This window comes from Rhincodon typus, chromosome 4, assembly GCF_021869965.1.
Source record: "Rhincodon typus isolate 14 chromosome 4, sRhiTyp1.1, whole genome shotgun sequence".
NCBI lineage: Eukaryota > Metazoa > Chordata > Chondrichthyes > Orectolobiformes > Rhincodontidae > Rhincodon > Rhincodon typus.
This window is the reverse complement of record NC_063335.1, coordinates 101,259,539-101,275,202: the sequence shown is the minus strand read 5'-3', so window position 1 is coordinate 101,275,202 and position 15,664 is coordinate 101,259,539. Positions and strand designations below refer to the sequence as shown.

General features: G+C 39.1%; 1 protein-coding gene across 1 annotated transcript in view; it reads left to right on the top strand.

The window, feature by feature from the left end:
* adgrb1a (adhesion G protein-coupled receptor B1a) overlaps window positions 1-15,664 on the top strand; it is a 618,149-nt gene that overhangs the window by 316,755 nt on the left and 285,730 nt on the right. The gene's annotated exons all lie outside the window — the stretch shown is intronic.

Below are 15,664 nucleotides of genomic sequence, written 5' to 3'. Positions count from 1 at the left end.
CTTTTGTATGATTGCATCTTTATAGGTGTTGCTATTTTGGGTGTTTGAAAGTTACTCTAAAGCAAAGGAAAAACATTTGACGGAAAGTTTGAGCTTTAAGCCCACAGAAGGGAGTTTCAATTGAAGCAGTTGTTCAGTTAGCAATTGTATTTTTGCTCATTCAGTCAATTTTGCTAACTTAATTTGAGTTTCATTGCTTTAATGTGACCTCCATGTCAGGAAATAGAAGTGCCACAGAATGAAAATTTGAGGCTCATGAAGCTCGACTGCTCATTCAAGACAACTCTGTTGTCTTTCCTGCTGATGGGTGAACTGGCCTGAGTATAATAGCTTGACTCAGTCGATAGCTTTACCTACCCTCAGGATTCAAAAGTCTAATTCCCTTAAAGTGGGTAAATAAAGCAATACAGTTGAGATCAAACTATTTGAACTCTTTCCAGTTCAGGAGAATAAATCAAAATTGAACTGGCTATTTTTTGACTCACTGACTGAAAAATTAAATTTTGGACAATATCCATATGAAATAGCAATGGTCTGGGCAAATAAACTCTGAAGTTTTGGCAGTCAGTATTTGATTTGCACTCAAATCCAATTATCATAATAAAACAAAAAGCTGACTGCTTTCCTGACCATTTCATACCGTATTTGAACATAATTTTTTTGGATCTTTTTCCTCCCGTTCATTTTATCCATTCCATTTCTTTTTCTCCTTTCTCTTCTGAACATTCAGCATATTGAAGTGTACATTCATGAGAAAAAAGCAGTCCTCTGTTATGCCAGCCTAGTGGTTATTCTTCATAAGTAATTTGACCCTGAAAGGTACAAAATTATGCATGCCCAAAATCCACATGTTCTGTTCAGCATCGATGATGAGAGAGATCATGAGATCAATTAACCCTACACACTGTCTTGTTTTTTTGCTCCATCACTTAACATGACCAGGTTGGCTGAGCTAATTTTCCAGCAGGTTGGAGAATTTATTCAATTAATGTATAGTTTCTCAGCCTGAGCCCCATCTTCCGGTGGACCCAGTAAACACTCTTGATGATGGGGTGCTGGTCAGTGCCATCTTGTAATAGCACACCCTTGTGGCAATTGGTATAAATGCATGTGCTAGAAAAAAATGTTTTTAATTTGGTGTTGAATCTTACGTCGTTTATCTTGCAAAAATTTTACATTTAGCAAAATCGGATCTTGAACTAAAGGCCATTTGTACTACTGAATGGATTAACAAGCGAAGAAGACTGCAACTTTAGTTATTATTAGGAGACTGTAGAGTACAATTGTGATTGTGTATCTTTTGATGCAAATATGGACTGACTTCAGATGATATTCATTAGTAATATTATCCTGAATGTTCCTGATAATCTAGCTGTTAATCTGGCAGTGAGAAGAAGGAAAACACTGATAATTCTAATGAAAGCAGACCCACAAAGTAATTTTTTTTAACCATGGGATGTGTGTTGCTGGCTGAGCCAGCATTTATTGCCTGTCCCTAATTGTTAAGGGTCAACCATATTACTGTGAGTCTAAGGGACATGAGTTAACCAGATGGGTTTTTCCTGACAATTGACAATGGTTTCATGGTCACCTGTAGACACTTAGTTCCAGATTTTGTTTAAAACTGAATACAAACTACACCATCTGCCAAAGCAGGATTTGTGCCCCAGACCATTACCTGGGTCTCTGGATTAATAGTTTAATAATAATAATGCAGTATGCCATCAGCTCCGACTGCTACGAAGCCCTTGAGAATTTGATGGCCATGCAATACCAAAAGACAGCGGGCTGTTAGATTTTATATAAGCCTGATCAGTGCTACAGGCCCAAAGCAGTGGAGATTGCTAAAGTTATTGGCTTGGCACACAGGATCTATCACCCCGTGAGTGTATTGGAGAGTTTGTTGCAGTTTTTAAAAATGTTGTCTACCCATTGTAATTTTGGAGAATTTTAAGAGACAGCATCACAGGACAGATTTGCAGTGAGGGCATTTGCAGTGAGTTGTTGACATTGCCAAACTTAACTTTCTGCATAACTTGCAAATCACATTGTGCATGGATGTGGCGTGCACTTGAGACATTGTGGAGGAGACTCATCAGGATAATGCCTGGCCTGAAGTGATTCATTTCTGAAGACAGGATAGGCTGGGGTTGTTTTCCTTAAAGCAGAGAAGGCTGAGAAGAGAATCTGATTGAGGTGCACAAAGATCCGTGAGGCACAGGCAGGGTGGATAGGGAGATGTTTTTCCCTTTAATAGAGGGGTCAACAACCAAGTGACACTGTTTTATGATAAGGAGCAGGTGGTTTAAAGGGGATTTGAGGAACTATTTCTTCACCAAGAGAGTTGTGGGTACCTGGAACTCACTGCCTGAATGGGTCACAGAGGCAGGATTGCTCAAGACATTTAAGAACTACTTAGATGAACAATTAATGCATCATTACATTCAAAGCCAAGTGAAGGAAGATGGGATTAAAAAGATGAATGTTTGATGGCAGGCATAGAAATGATAGGCCAAAGTCCTCGTTTCTGTAAAAACTCTATGAGACTATGACATTATGCAGGAAATGACTCAAGAGAAGTGGAAGTTAACAATCACCAATTGCCTGCTGAAGTAAATAAGCTGCAACTGTGTAAGATGAAAGCCTTAATAAAGACAGGTACTAACTGATACTGATGATCAGGTCAACATTGGGCACAGAATGATCTATTTCTGAATACAAAGGTCTGCAGGTGCAAGAAGTGGGGTTATCTTGACAAGGCATGTCATAAGAAGGTGCACATGGTGGAGGGAAATGGCAGTCATTACAAATAGTTGTAGAACAGCAGCAGGTCAATGACAGGTCAGTTGAGACCCCAAAATTAAGAACCAATGCAAGTTCACAAGGAACCGTAGTCTAAGTGACATTAACTGGAAACCCAGTGGACCTGGAAAATGAAGCAGAGGCACCAGACAGCATGATTCCTGAATTAATATGCCCCCCAAAACTGAGTTAGCATCAGTTGGAGAAATCAGGCATTGAATGAGGAAGTTATGGAGCAGAGCAAATCCCCATAATGGGATGGGTGATGGTTCCAGTCACCTACAAGGTGCAAAGGCAAAGTTACTCTCTATTATAGCAGAGTTAAAATCCAGTTTTGATTGGAGGAAACTTTAAAAACACTGAAGATAAACTGAAATGAGATTTTTTTTTATCAAAACAAAGCTTAAGACACAAAGAAATGAAATTGTCAAGTATTCCTGGGCATTTAGTGAAACTGGCCATCTGATTCCAGGATATAAGGCCAACGTACAAGTGCAGAGGAATGCCACACCAGTCTATTGCAGACTTCATCCAGTGTACTTTACCCGAAGGGAGAGAATAAGACAAGAGCTGAAAAGAATGAAGATGGAGTAATTGGGCTACTGTCATAGCGGCAATAACAAATACAAATGTTCAGGCTATTGTAATGTATTTGTGAATCAGATAACTGAATATCATTCACTGGTTAATCTGTCAAACATTGAGAATGTATTCACTTGATTGTCAGGGAGCAGAGCCAGATTTTTTTTCAAAATTAGGTATGAAAAATGTGTATCTACAACTTGAATTAGCTGAATGAAACTCACATTTGACCGTTAACACCGTCATGGGTCTATTGCACTTTCACAGGCAGCACATAACCCCCCTTCACTAATTCATCAAGGGGCAATGAACCAAGTTTTGAGAGGAATTCAGTGAATAACATATTACCTGGATGACATACCTAACCTACCTCCAAAGAGATGGACTCATGGTGATTTGCTGAATAAAGTGCTCCAATGTTTGGAAAAGCATGGAATTTAAGCGGAGGCAGTCAAATGTGAAATATTTCAAACTTGAGTAGAGTATTTTGCTTGACTAAGATGATCTACATCCTAACCAGAGTAAAGTTAAAGCAATAAGAAATGCTCCACTTAGCCAGAATATTTCATGCCTCAGATTCTTTTCATGCCTCAGGTCTAATGAATGCTTGCAGTAAATTCACACCAATCTTGGCAAACTTGTTGCATCTATTGAATGAAGTTCTGAGGAAGCTTTGTTCATGGTTTTGGCCAAACAAATATGGCAAATCACATGAATTATGCAAACACATGTTGAAAGATAGCACAAGTGCTGTATATTGTAATGTGTCTGAAAAGACAAAGTTAGCATGTGATGCCTCTCCCAGAGAGTAGAAGGGATGATCTTTCATGTGAATGATGATAAGGAGAGACCAGTTGCACTCACATGACACACACACATTGCCAGTGAGTGAAATTATGCTCTGATAGACCCTGAAGCATTGTCTTTGATTTTTCGAGAAAAAATTCTTTTACAAGTATTTGCAAGGTCGTAGTTTCAGAATCAAAACTGATCAAAAGCCACTGATGGCTGTTTTGAATCCAAAGGCATCAGTACCCACTTTAGCTGCAGTACAAAGGAAAAGATGGGCTTTGATGTTGTTTGCTTATCAGTATGACGTTAAAGCAGACAATTGGAAAATCTTTATAAAGCTGAGTAAAGTCTTGATTACTATCCCCTTCCAACATAGAACCCGACTGTATTTTTCTTTTCATGTGTAGATATGTTGCCAGTCACAACAGATGGCATGGGTGAAACAGTTCATGGAGACCCCATACAACAATGTCTCAAATAGGTGGCCAGCACAGACAGCGAATTTAGAAATCAGGGATTTTTCTTTTGGAAATCTATTGAAAGGAGGTGTCAGTTGATAAAAGTTGTGTTATGTGAGGATCCAAGATTGTAATTCTGGATAAATCTTCATAATGAAGATAACATAGCTCAAATACCAATCCAGAATTGTAATTGTAATTCTGGATAGGTATATGAACTAGATTGTCTTCATAATGAAGATTTTGGATGAGTTTGACAAAGCGACCAGTGTAAAGGTATTTTGCATCACCTAGGATGGTTAATATGTAGAAGTCACAGTAAAACTGTGCAGAAAATGTCAGGTTATAGAAAACAGTCCACCATTGATATCATTGTAACCATGGCAATCATGAAGATTGGAAAAAGTATTAAAAGCCAGCAAAAGATGATCAAAAAATAAATAGGAGAGAGAAATTAAACTATGAGGTAAACTAGCAAGTATTATAAGATAGACATTATGAGCTTTTTTTTATAGAAAAAGGAAGAGAGAGGCTGAAGTGCATAACCTTCTTGGAGCAACAGGCTGGGTAAATAACAATGGGGAACCAGGAAATGGCACAGGTATTGAATATTTACTTTGTATCAGTCTTTATGGTAGAGGACACTAATTGCAAGTTTAAAAATTCTGGATATTCAATGGGCTAAGGAGGGGGGTTGGTGGCGGCACAGGAAATAAACACAATAATCATCACTGGAGAAAAAGTGCTAAAGAAACGAATTGGGCTAAGGGTTGACAAGTCCGCTGGATCAAATGGGTTGCATCATATGATTTTTAAAAAAATAGCCACAGTGACAGTGGATGCACTGGTAATAAGCTTCCAAGGATGCTTACATTCTGGAAAAGTCCCAGAGGACTGGAAATCTGCCAATGTAACAATCTTTGTTCAAAAAGGAAGGGAAACAATGACTACCTATCATCTGTCATTGGGAAAATATTAGAGTCTATTATCAAGGATGGAATAGCAGAACAATTAGAAACACATAATGTGATCAGGCAGATTCAGCATGGTTTTGTGGTGAGGAAATCGTGCATAACAAATTTATTAGAATTATTTGATGAGTTAAAAAGCACGTTAGAGTAAAAGGAATTAGTAGATGTAGTACCTTTGAGTTTCCAAAATCATTTGATAAGATACCCATCATGAGCCTACTTTACAAATGCCCACAGTGTTGGGATAGCATATTAGAAATAATCAAAGGTTTGCTTCCTAATAGAAGATAGAGAATAGGCGTGAAGGGAGCATTGTGGAAAAAAATGTGAGATTATGCATTTTAGCAGAAATAAAAGAAGATATGTATATTATTTAAATAGAGAATGACTGAAGAAAGACTGTAGTCCAGCAGAATTTGGGTCCTCATGCTTAAATCACAAAAAAGCTAGCATCCAAGTTCAGCATGTAAAGTTCAGCTTTATTTCAAAGGCAATGAAGCAAGAAAATAGTGAGGCCTTGTTAAACCTCTAAGAGGTACATCTGGGGTACTATGAATAGTTTTGGTCCCAACATCTAATGAAAGATATAGTGACATTGGAAGCAGTCGAGAGAATGTCCTCTAGATTGATCCCAGGTATGAACAGAATATCTTATGAGGTTGAGTAGATTGGTCCTGTGCTCACTGGAATTTGAAAGAATGAGAAGCGACACTGTTGAAGGTTCTAAGATTCTTTGAGGGCTTCGCAGGTTACTTCCCCTTGTGATAGAGTTCAGGTACAGAGGACATAATCCCAGAGAAAGGGGTTGCCTGTTAAGACAAGGGTGAAGAGGAGTTTCTTCTTTCAGATGGTAGTGAATCTGTGGAATTCTTTACAGAGAGGGCTGTTGAGGTTAGATCATTAACAACATTCAAGGCTGAGATAGGCAGATTTTTAATCAGTAAAGGAATTAAAGAACTGCAGGTGCGGGAGTCAGAGTCAATGCAGTGTGGAGCTGGAGGAACACAGCAGGTCAGGCAACATCAGAGGAGCAGGAAAGTCAAAGTTTTGGTCTTGATGAAACGTGTAGGTGCGAAACGTCCACTCTCCTGCTCCTCTGATGCTGCCTGACCTGCTGTGTTCCTCCAGCTCCACACTGTAAGGAATTAAAGATCATTGGGATCAGGCGGGAAAGTGGAGTTGAAGGTTGTGAGAGCAGCTAGGATCTAAGTGAGTAACAGAGCAGACCCAATTGGCTGAATAGCTTACTTTTGCTTCTACATCTCATGGTTGTATGGTTTTATAATACAAAGCTTCTGCTGCTTTTCTCACATAAATACTACAATCAACAGTTAATTTGACTTAGAATTTACAAAACTGACTGAAAATTGGCAGACCAATTTCTATTTGATTCCCACTTTGTTAAATTATGCTGGTAATGATTTTACAATGTTGTTGAACTGTGACTGCAGGAGAAGCTTTTCTGAACATCGGCGACCAGCAAATATTCAGCAGGTGCTCTCAGATCTACATTTGTAGTATTGCCATGAATGGAGTCTTTTAATTTCCACATTTAATTGTTAGTTATATTTTCTGACTTCGCTGGAGATAAAAACAAAACACAGGGAGGGATGTAAAATGGGCTGCTGAATTTTAACTCATCCAGGTAACATGAAGACTTAATGTCAAAAGCAAACACAGAGAGTGCCATTACAGACGCTACTCCAAGTAGAAACAGCTGGAGTCCTGTCCGAGCACATACTTATTTGTTCTGCTCCTCACTGAATTGTCAGTGTGTGGGTCTATAATTGTCTAGGTAGGGAGGATTAGCCAGTGTTTTATCGCATGAATGCATTCCAGTGACTTCTGATGGAAAGTGCATACAGACGTCAGATTAGAGCCCCATTATTTTGAGTCTTGCTTCATGTTTGCCTTTGCTCGTACATACCAGACAGTATCTTACTGAAACTGTGCTAGAACAATTTTATTGCCTCAACATTGTTCACATAGCATGAAACCTCAAACTGTACACAGCACATCATGGTCTTACTCTGGTTTTGCAAAAGTTTCCAATGAATGTTAATCATATGTATTTTTGAAATTTGGCACACCTGCTGGAAATCCAGCATTTTTGATGTCTGTAAGTTGCATGCTGGTGCCAGACTCACAAAATAGACATGTGTTTAATTTAGCATAGAAGGTGTCCATTCACTCCAACAGGTCTCTGCTAATCCAAAGCCATAGAGTCATGGTTCTTCTATTCCCATCTCTGCATGTGCGAACCTAGCTTCCCCTTTAAGCCATTTGTCTTCTGCCTTAACTACACCATTTTAGGATAAATTGCACATTCTGACCAGTTTCTGGTAGGAAAGTTTCTCTTCAATTCCTTTTTGGATTTAAAAGTAACCATTTTGCATCCATGACCTTCAATTTTGAACTCCCATACAAGTTAAAACTTCTTTCCATCTAAGCCATTGAAACAGTTCATGATTTTAAAGATCTCTATCAGGTCAGGACAATTTCAGATTGTCTAGCAGCTGTACCTATCAGCAAAATATTAAGCTTGGGATAACAAGAGTGACTATTGTGAATCATACTGATGAAGGGTGGCATTTTAGGTCGTAGTGACCCACATTCTTTTTGGGAATCTGGATTTTGAGAGATTATTTCTGCTCCTCATTGCCCACAGCAATAATTTTGTAACTACTCTGTGAAGTCATCTTCCTGTTGGTATGGACCATCAGATTTTACTACATTTTGTGCGCATAGTTTGTTTTAACTATCTGGTCCTGTAAATTATATTGGAGTCTGAAATGCATTAAAGGCATCTGAAACAAGCATAGAGAATGCTGGAGAAATTCAGCAGGTTTGGCATCAACTGTGGAGAGACAAACAGAGTTAATGGTTGCAGTCTGGTGTGACTCTTCATCATTATTGATTAAAGGACTCTGATTTGCTTAGTTTAAGAGACCAGGGCTCAATTTCCAGGAATAGGCTAACAAATCGACAGCCTTAATTTTAATTCCATCACCAACATTTTTTTTACCCTGGCCAAGAGAGTTAAAAGTGTTCACTTTTTAGTATCATCGAGCCTTGTTTGGAACAAAAATTGTGCCTAGCAAGCTTGGTATTGTGTCATAAAGTTAGAGAGATGCACTTTCATAGAACTTCTGCTCAACTTATTTCTGCACCATTAGTTTGGAAGAAGGGACAGAAAGGAGTGTCAGAAATGAATTAATCTAATCAGCTGCCATGTATCCCCCAATCAAATGTTTAATATTGGATTAGCATCGATCCAGAACTTTGTCTTCTTTACATCAAAAGCCGACTTGTGTCATGAGAGTTCACAATATGTAAAGTTGATGGGAGAATTTGTAAGGAACTGAACTCATGTGAAAAGAAATATTCCTGCAGTTCAGACAGGGTTAGCAGGCTCCAAAACAATTCAGTTTTCCCAAACTCATTTCTTTTTTTAACTAATCACCAGGAATGGCTGGGAAGGCCAATATTTATTGTCCAGCCCTCATTGACTTTGAATACAGCTGAATGACTTGCAATGATGTTTCAGAGGCCATACTCAATCCCTTTTGATGTAGAACTGGATTCACATTTCGACCAGACCAGATAAAGATAGCTAGTTACCTTCACTGAAGGATATTAGCAAATCAGTTGACTTTTTAAGGATAGTCCAAAAGCTTCATAATCACAGGGATGTATGTTCCAGATTTTGTGAAGCAAAATTCAAATCCTCAAATTATTATGGTGGGGTTTGAAATAATGTGCCCTTGATTAGTCGTCTTTGGCTTAGTAGTCTCACAATAATTTACCTTACATTACTGTGCCCATTATTGAGTAATTGTTCAGTGTAATCAAGATAAATCTATGTATCAAATACCCTTTCTAATTTGTTGTATTGAAGTATTCTTTGTGGCTTTCAAAAAAAAACAAATGAGTGAAAATATAATTAAGGTGCTACAAATGTTATTATTGGAACTTGTTATTTGACACCTACTGAAAAATTACAGGATTAAAGAGCATTGAAAAGTAACATAATTATTTACTCGTTAAAAATAATTTAATTATCACAGATAAACTATAAAAAATAAAAATGCTCAAAATGCTATGTCACCTGATAAAGGACTGCTGACAGTTTGTAATTACACTCACATTAATGGCCTTGCCGACTTTCAATTGTACTGTCAATTCTATATAAAATCAGCTGATTATGTTCTCCTGGACTTTCATTTGTGTTGTTGCTTGCTGACAGTTCTGTCCCATTTATTCCTTTCTATGGAGAGTCAACATGACATGACAATTACACATGAATGCTGAAAACTCAATGCAATCCACGTCGCCTTACCTATCTTCTTTGTACCAAATTTTGTCCTCTTTCTTTTCAATTTTTGACACAAGTCATCCTTTTTCCATGAACCAAAGTGCAGGATTATAAAAAATACTTGACACTTGCCAGCACAGCACTCTGAAAGTTGCCATGAGAAAACTATACTTAATTCATCTATTCTAAACTATAATCTTAGGTAATTAAATGATGAGGACCAAAAAAAACTAACTTTTTTTCATTTCAAAGTGCAATTCTCCTTGATCAGACGAGAACAGCGCTAACGCTAAACTTAACATCATGTTGCATTCACATGCCACGTTTAACATGGGAGACAATGGCCTAGTGGTATAATTACTGGACTGTTAATCCAGAGACCCAGATAATATTCAGGGGACTTGGATTCAAATTCCTGCCACAGCAGATGGTGGAATTTGAATTCAATTTTAAAAATCTGGAATTAAGAGTCTAATGATGACTGTGAATCCATTGTTGATTGTTGGAAAAACCCATCTGGTTCACTAATGGCCATTAGGGAAGGAAACTGCCATCCTACCTGGTCTGGCCTACATGTGACTCCAGACCCACAGCAATGTGGTTGACTCTTAACTGCCCTCTGGGCAATTAGGGATGGGCAACAAATGCTGCTTAGCCAGCGACACCCTCATCCTGTCGATGAATAAAGGATTTAACATACCAAACATCTCAAGTTGTTGTGCAGCAGAATTTAACACTGAGTTACACAGGGCGATATTTGGTAAGATGACTAAATGCTTATTCAGAACAGAAAGTTTTAAGTAGCATCTTAAAGAAATAGACAGAAATAAAGAGGCAAAGCAATTTAAGGAGAGAATTCCAGAGCTCAGAAAAAAGAAGTCTTAGATTTATATAACTTCTTTAAAAATCCGAGAACTTTCACCGGAGCTGGATTCCAGCCAAATATGAGGCCAGCAATGATGGAATGAAGGAAATATGAGAAATTGATTAGACCAAAATTGGTGGAATGCAGAATTCATGGAAGCATTGTCAAGTTGAGCAATGTTTTAAAGATTTAGACTGCTGAGACCATGGATCAATGTAGAGATAAGGTCAATAATTTTCAACTGGATGCATCCCTGGAACACAAGCAAATGTAGACCCAACAGCACAGAGGTGATGGATGATTGGTATTTGATACGAGTTAGGATATAGGAAGCAGAGTTTTGATTGACCTCAATTTTACACAATGTGGAAGATGGTGTTAGGAGTTGAGTGCAGATATGCCTTGTAGAATGGTATTGAAATATATGGAGGCAACAAAAGCATTAATAAGAGGTTCAGCTGTGGAAGGTTGAGACAAGGATAGAGAAAATTGATATTCTGGGTGCTGGAAATATGTGATCATGCAGATAAGCAATTTTTTTAAAAAATGTATAATGCTGGCATCACTAGCCGGCCAGCATTTATTATCCATCCCTAATTTGATGGAGAAGGTGATGGTGAGTTGTTTTCTTGAATGATGACAGTCCATGTGATGTAGGGACACCACACTGCTGCTACTGAGGGAGTTGCAACACTTTGACCCAGTGATAGTGAAGGACCAGCAATTAAGTTCCATTGCATAGTGTTGTGTGACATGGAATATGTGATCAGAAGTTGAGATGTTGAAGTGGTCTTGTTCAGCCTCAGAAGTTGATCTTGCAAGAGGACACAATGAACTTTGTGACGGAGGCTGAAGGTACTGACTTTGGTCTTCTCAATATACAGTTGGAGGAACTTTCAGCTCATGTAATACTCAATGTCTGATGAGCCATGTAACAAATGTAAGGTCACAAGACTTAATACATAGGAGCATAAGCAGCCCATTTGACCCATTGAGTCCATTCTGCCATCCAATGAGATCATTGTTGAAATGAACATCCTCAACTCAACTTTTCTGCCTTGACCTCATAGCCTTTGATCCTCTTAAAGATGAGAAATCTGTTTATCTCAGAATTGAACATTCTTATCTACTCCAACTCAACAGCTGCCTGTGGCAAAGAATTCCACAGAATCACTGTCCTTTGAAAGAAAAATTGTTCCTGATCTCTATCTTAAATAGATGACTCCGTACTCTGAAATTATGCTCTCTGTACCCAGACTGTCCCACAAAGGAAACAACCTCTATCCATCTATCCATAGAATTCCCACAGTGTGGAAGCAGTCTGTTTGGCACATCGGGTCCACACCCACCCCTCCGAAGAGCATCCCACCCAAACCCATCCCCTACCCTATCTCTGCAACTCTGCATTTCCCATGGCTAATCCTCCTAGCTTGCACATCTTTGGACACTGGGCAATTTAACATGGCCAATCCACCTAACATGTGCATCTTTGGACTGTGGGAGGAAACTGGAGCACTCAGCAGAACCCCACACAGACATGGGATGCACATGCAAACTCCACACAAACAGTCGCCCAAAAGTTGAACCAACCCGGGTCCCGGGCACTCTAAGTTAGCAGTCCTAACCACTGCTTGTTAAGGCCCTAAGAATATTAAGGTGTGCTCTCCTTCTTCTGAACTCCACTGAGTAGAGCCCCAACCTATTCAAACTCTGCACATCAGAAAATTCATCAGTACTGAAATCAACCTTGTGATAGTAGAAAGAGAAGAGCAACTCACCAGGTCTGACAACATCTGTGGAGAGAAAAACAGAGTTAACATTTCAATTCTTCTAATATGCTTCTTGAGAATTTAGTCAACTTAGTGACTCTTCTGTGGGCTGCCTCCAATGCCAGTACATCATTCTTTAGATAAGGAGATCAAAACTGTTCACAGTATGCCAGCTATGGTCTTGTAGAATACCTTGTAGGGTTTTGACAAGACCTCCCTATTTTAGTGCTATTTTCCTTTTGAAATAAAACCCAAAATTCATTTGCTTCACCTGTTATCCACTGAACTTGGGTGCTAGCTTTTTTGTGATTCATGCATTGGATCTCAAAATCCCTCTGCATTGCAGTATTCTGCAATCTTTCTCTATCTGAATGATATTCAGCTCTTTTTTAGCCCAAAGTTTAAAACTTCATATTTTCCCACATTATGTTCCTTCTGCTTAGTTTTTACCACATGCACTCAACCTGCCCATATTCCTCAATAGACTCTTCATTGCATCCTCACCACTTGCCTTTCCACCTATTTTTGAGTCATCCACAAATTTAACAACACTACATTCACTTCTGTCACCAAGTCATTCACATATTGTAAATAATTGCAGCCCAAGCCTGATCAATGTGGACTTCACTAGTTACGGGTTACCATCCTGAAAATGTTCATTTTATCCCAACTCTGTGTCTTCTGTTAGTTAGCCAATTTTGCATCCAAGCTAATAAACCATCCTGAACATGATGGGCTATTGTCTAATGAAGTAACCTTATGTGCAGTACTTTGTTGAATGCCTTTTGTAAATTCAAATTTACAAAGGTACAAGTAGTACTGCTGATATTTGAGTTGAGAATTGCATGAATGCAGATAATCTAAATATTGGTGCCATCTTATCCAGAATTTGATTGTTGCATTGGGTTGTGACGTTTGTTTCAGTTCACTTTTTTGACATTCAGTGTATTTAAACAGGACTTTCAAAGAAATTTTCATGAAAACTTTTTGAATATTATTCTTTCTAACAGAACAGCAGATCAGCCATGGATAGGCACAGGAATTATAACAGAATGTTTAATGTAACTGAACAGAATTGATTGAGTACCACTGATTTAGGTGTTGTTACACTAGACTTCCAGCAGAAGGAAATTGTCACAGTGCATTTCCAAGTGTGATAGGTAGAAGTAGATCTTCAGTTTCAGTATAAATAACAGTTACCTTTGGCATTATCTGTGAGCTTTTACAAGATCCTTCTTACTGTCAAGAGGGAATAGCATGGTTCCTGATGAATTAGAAGATAATGATCTAGTCGAGGGTTTAAATGAGATTCTGAACTGAGAGTGATGCAGAATCTTACTGGCCGTGAACCTCACAACATTATGTTTTATCTTTGAGCATGAAATTGCACAAGAATATAATCTCTTGAACATGCTTTGAGTTGCTCTTGCTTCACTGAATCAAAGTGGTGTATGAATATGATATTAGATGAGGTACTGCGTTTCATTGCCTTTGTGAAACCCTCATCCTTTGCTTTTGCCATTCCCAGCTGAGACTATTCTAATGCTTTTCTGTCTGACATCCTATTTTACAATCTACAATCTACAAAGCTGCAGGAGTAAAGCACGGTCCCTTGAACTTATTCGGGCATGCTTTCATTCATCGGACAGGGTATTGAGTACAAGAGTTGGCAGGTCATGTTACAGTTGTATAGGACTTTGGTTCGACCACATTTGGAATACTGCGTACAATTCTGGTTGCCACATTACCAAAAGGATGTGGATGCTTTGGAGACGGTGCAGAGGAGGTTCACCAGGATGTTGCCTGGTATGGAGGGTGCTAGCTATGAAGAGAGATTAAGTAGTTTAGGATTATTTACATTAGAAAGACGGAGGTTGAGGGGGGACCTGATTGAGGTCTACAAAATCATGAGAGGTATAGACAGGGTGGATAACAAGAAGCTTTTTCCCAGAGTGGTGGACTCAATTACTAGGGGTCACGATTTCAAGGTGAGAGGGGAAAAGGTTAAGGGAGATATGTGTGGAAAGTTCTTTCCACAGAGGGTGGTGGGTGCCTGGAACGCGTTGCCAGCGGAGGTGGTAGAGGCGGGCACGATAGCATCATTTAAGATGTATCTAGACAGATACATGAATGGGCAGGGAGCAGAGGGTTACAGATCCTTGGAAAATAGGTGACAGGTTTAGATAGAGGATCTGGATCAGCGCAGGCTTGGAGGGCCGAAGGGCCTGTTTCTGTACTGTAATTTTCTTTGTTCTTTGTTCTATTCAGTGAAGTGTTGACTGACCCTGAGCTAGCTTTTTATGCTTGACTTTGCCCTATATCTCTTGATACCTTTTGGGACAAAGCTGTATCAGTCTTAGATAATAAAACAAAGAACTGTGGATGCTGGAAATCTGAAACAAAATAGAAAGTGTTGGAGAAACTCAGCAGGCTATGTGCAGAAAACAACAACTGTGTTATCATTCTGACAAAGGATCACTGGACTCAAAGCATTAATTCTGTTTTTCTCTTCAAAGATATTGCCAAACCTGCTGAGGTTCTTCAGCACTTTCTGTTTTTATAAATCCCACTTTTAGAATTCACTATTGACCTGGCATCAGTTACCATTTATTGAAGAACATTCCAAGCTTCATTTCACAAAGAATATCCCAATTTCGCTCCTGAAGGACAAATTTAACAAACATGAAGTAGGAGCAGACATAGACTATTCAGCTTATTAAACCTGCTCTGTGATTCATAGAATTCCTACAGTGTGGAAACAGGTCATTCAGGCCAACAAGTTCACACCAACCCTCCAAAGAGCATCCCACCCAGACCCATCCCCCTACCCCTGAATTCCCATGTCTAACCCACCTAATCTAAACATCTCTGGACACTATGGGTAGTCTAGCATGGCCAATCCAGCTACCCTGCGCATCTTTGGACTGTGAGAGGAAACTGGAGCACCCGGAGGAAACCCACGCAGACACAGGGACAATGCGCAAACTCCCCACAGACAGTCATCTGAGACTGGAATTGAATCCAGGCTCCTGGCGCTGTGAGGCAACAGTGCTAACCACTGAGCCACTGTGCCATCCAAAAGATCACCATTACGATCACGACTGACCTGT